Source organism: Paramisgurnus dabryanus, chromosome 7 (genome assembly GCF_030506205.2).
Source record: "Paramisgurnus dabryanus chromosome 7, PD_genome_1.1, whole genome shotgun sequence".
In the NCBI taxonomy this organism is placed as follows: domain Eukaryota; kingdom Metazoa; phylum Chordata; class Actinopteri; order Cypriniformes; family Cobitidae; genus Paramisgurnus; species Paramisgurnus dabryanus.
In genome coordinates this window covers 27,267,896-27,272,651 of record NC_133343.1, presented here as the reverse complement: position 1 = coordinate 27,272,651, position 4,756 = coordinate 27,267,896, and positions in this window count along the sequence as shown.

Sequence of the window (4,756 nt, the reverse complement as noted above, 5' to 3'; positions counted from 1 at the left end):
AATAAATGATTTAAACGCTATCATGTTGTTTTGTCTTATTTGCCAAAAGTTAAATAATAAGAGGTGATTATGCAACAGACATACTGTATAGCATTTACACATGTATGGCTCTATGCACAGCCAAAGACTTTATCAGCATGCTGACTGAACAAAAGAAGAGAATGAAACACGTTACAAAGACTGTGAACTATGTAGTACTGAATTATGGAGTTATATCGTTAAACAGTTTTTCCACATTTCTGTGTTCAGGATTTTTTGTGCGGGGCTAAAACAGTGGCTCGATGATTCACTGCAGCCACCGAGCATGGCCCCGCCACTTAAAACAATCGCGAGCATGCATTCAGGTTGCATTAGTATTTGAAAGTTAAAAAAAGGAATCTTTCCCGCAAGTGGGCGTGGTTTTAAGGCCGACATTGAACACGCCCCCTGTGTTTGAGAGCAGAGAATCCTGCCTGTTTTTCCAAATTTTGATAACTTATTTTTACCAATACCAACACCAAACTGCATTTACTACAGCAGATCAACAGATGGCCATCTTCATTAAAGACACTTCTCTAAATGTAACTAATTTTAATTTTAAATTTCACTAAATTATGAGTAAACTCAATTAAATTAAGTAATGGGTCTCCTAAAAACGTATATATTTAAGTTCACTTAACTTGGTGTCCACATAGACTGAACATGTGATGCATACAAGGAAACACTGATCATCTGAACTGTAAATATTTTCATGCGCAAGGGCTTTTGGGTATTCCTCACAGCATTTTGAGCTGATAATCTTAAGTTTATTGCACTTGATTTTTTAAGTTTATGGTTTATGTACGTTAATAAGTTGAATGAACAATGATAGTTAATTCACGGGTCCAAAATGCAAAGTTTAAGTCAGGATTGGACCTTTTGGACCAAATCCTTTTGTCATATTGGCAACATTTTTTTTGTTACTTTAATTAACAAATTAAGTTAATCAATTTCAACTTGTTTTTATAAGTTATATCAGCTTATCACAAATCAAAACGTAAAATAGTAGGTTGATATTGACTTGCAAAAACGTTGTTAAAAGTTGTTTTAACTTCATGCTGCATTTTCTTTACAGTGTACCATAAATCTGCCAGTTTTATATTTCCTTTTTTTCTTACATGATAAAAATAAATGCAAGCTTTATATATTTGTTTGCTTTAATCTTGATTAACAACATTAGCGTACTATAAAAGATAGCATCTGACCTATCTGATGTAGCTATTTGCAAACATTCGGTTTCAAATCTGGGACACAACAAAACCCTCCTATCCAACACAGGTCAGGCAACATTCAACTCCCTTTATCCTCTTTCTTTCCTTTTCTTCCTGTTTAGCAGGTAAATTAATTCATCCTCTGTGTCAGAACAATCTCTTATTTGACAAACACCAACTGTAAGTGTTCGGTTCCCCTCTCGAGGGACAGTTTGTGTGGTGTGAGGAGGTGAAGTTGTGATGAAGTAACAGATCTGCTTGCTTCTCTTTTCCTTTTCTCTTTTATTTTCCCTGTTCTAGTGTTTTTGTCCTGGGGGAAACCTTAGAGGCAAGAAAGTAGGCCGGAGGCAGGGGGGTTAGATTTAAATACACTTTAAAAACTTATTTGGCCTCACAGTGGCAAATGCAGACATACGGAAACATGCAAACTGCCTATAGAAGCACATAATAATTTAATGACAAAGAGCCTTAAAAATAATAAATGATGTTTTATTTTAAATCTGAACACCCATTTTTAGTAATGTAAAATTTTGGTAAACAAGAAATTGTTTCTAATTTAATAGCTGTAATCTAATAGCTGCCTGTTTATCGCTCAAAGATAAGATGGAGAGCCTGCTAATATGGTTAGTCTCTTTTGTAAAGGATGTGGGAGGCTTTTACCGTGCCGACTAATTGGTCAAGTGAGTCTGACTGTGGATGTATGCGACCTGATCAGAAACAGAATGACCTTTGTAATTTCCTTTTAAAAGTGCCTGTCACTTGTGTCAACAAATGGATTGCAAAATGTAAAATGACAGTTTGATGCAATTGCATGAAAATTTCAGATAGCACTTATTGGGACATTTACTTTTAAAAATAATAAAAGTAAATGTTTATTTTATTTAAATTAAATTATTTAGTATGCTCTGTTTTCAACAAAAAATATATAATAATAATAATTGTGCAACAGAAAAGATTTATGGATGTTAAAGATGGTCCTTAATGGAACCACAGCTGAACAAAAACCTTTTCATTTTTAGGGCTGTTATAAAACTTAAAAATTAACAATTTTTTTTTTAGTAAAACGCATATTGTTCCTTTATGATTGGCAGACAAATTATATGTATTAGAAAAAATAAATAATAAAATAATAAACATAATTTGTCTTTTATTATATTGATCACTGGTGTTTCATAAAAGCAATAAGTTCTGTAAGTGCCTAAGAACACCACCCATATACAACGACTTGTGGCTTAATGCTTTATTAAGCCTTTATTAAGATCAAATTCTCATACTGCACATGAGACAAGACTGACGAAATACCAATGTGACAAAAGCTACATTCTTTAGTAGAAAACTACAATGCTGCTGTGGAGAAGCCTGACCTGGAAGAAATGTGAAGAAGAGAGAAACCAGACAAAGGAAGGTGTGGGCAAAAGGTTGTATGGACATAAAGATCCAAACAAAGCAAACATAAAGAATAGGTAACAAAGAACAAAGAGGCGACAGATATAAAATGCATTAGAAGAAAATAGATGAATGGGGTAAGGGACCAGAACAAAACATCTCTTGAATGAATCTGTTACATGACTGTGGAGGTAAACCTCTGTGCTATTAGACTGTGTTACTTTATGACTCTTTGAAGACAGCTCACAAGGAAACATGATATACAGTGTGTGTGTGTGTGCGCGCGTGCGTGCGTGCGTGCGTGTGTGAAAGAGAGAGAGCGAGAGAGAGTAAAACGTACAATATCTTAGCCTGAAATTACTTCCAAGCAAAACTTTATTTTAACCTAAATAACATATTAACTTTTGGAAGACGCTTTTATCCAAAGTGACGTGCATTTAAGATGTACACTTCATGAGTTCATGCATTCCCTGGGTATCAAACCCATGACCATGGTATTGCTATAACCATGCCCTAGAAAATAAGTTGGTGTAACATAATTCCTACAAAAGTGAAACTCATAAATAAAATTATTGGTAACATCAACTACATTTATCCATTTGGCTGGGATTTTATCCAAAGCAATACAGTGCATTACAAGGTATACATTTATTTCACATTTTTATCAGTATTTGTGTTCCCTGGGTTCAAACCCATGACATTTTGCACTGCGAACGCAATACATTATATTATGTTGTTTTTGTGTATTAAATTCTGCAGGGTTTTAGAACTAATAGAAATTTTACTATAAAATGAAGTACAGGGGTACTAGTAGATCTGGCTAAAAGCTCTTTCAGCAAAAATGTGATTAGTACAGAGTCTCTAACAGTAGCTTTATTGATTTATAGATGGATTGATGACCTGCTCATTGATTTATTGATCTTGTCTGTACAAAACATTTTGACTTTCACTGTTTGCTGCTATAAATGGAAATAAATCCAGACACTTGTTGCAGTAACATCCCCAATAAGATAAAACATTGAAGAATGACAAACCCATGTGTAAATACATACACAAATCAGAGCTACAAACAATTAGCTGTTACCAAAAACATGAATACATGTATGCACACTTGGCAGACAACTTAAATCGAAGCAACTTACAAAATAAATTTCAAGGGGGAGATCAGGCCACAACCTAACGCTTTTTTGACTTTGGCTCTATCATTTAAAAAATATTTAAGTTAGATTAATCTTTTTTTAAACAATCAACACACATGTCTCTGCTACAAATGAACACTCAAGTTTGTTTATGGAACCTACCGTTATCGTACAATTACCAAAAGTGAAAGGAGTGCAAACGTTCTACACAAATAATTCAATAAAATTCTGTCTATAGACTAAAGGTGGATATTGTTTATATATATATATATATGTGCGCCTATAATAGATAGATATCCACACATTCATCCATTCATGATCCTTCATCTAACCATCCTTGTATTGGGCATCAAATCATATAAATAGATTTTTTGAAAGGGCTGCACAATTAAGAAAAAAAATAAAACTGTTAGTTATTTCCCCTGATATTGTATTAACAGTTATCATTTTGATTAATAATATTTACATAATAATATTAATTTGTTTTCATTTCATTATCATTGTATACTGGAGGCTTAGTTGTAACACTGTGTTACAACTAACCCCGCTGTGTAAAAAATGCTATCAGTTACTAGGAGTTACTGACATGTTTCAAATGGTGTTATGTTTTAGGTTACAAGACAGTGATTAAAATAATATAAGATTGGATTTGGCGACTTACAGGACCAACTCAGAAATCGAAAAAAAAAAAAAAAACATAATTTGAAGAAATTTACTTTTATGCCTCCAAAACACTCTTTGTTCAATATCTTAACAAAAACACATCAAAATGTTCCACAAATATACAGGACATCAACTTCTGACAGTAAGAGAAAATGACCAAAAGCACAGATTTCTCATAACATATGAGTATGTAATGCAATACAATTAACCCTGTGTAGTTTGTGCCCCGCACACCCCTACATTATATCAGCATGTGTGTTCCAGGCAGGGTCAAACACAATAGCTTTACGGTGCTAGCGCAATGCTCTACCAATTGAGCTACAGGAACACAGTAATTAT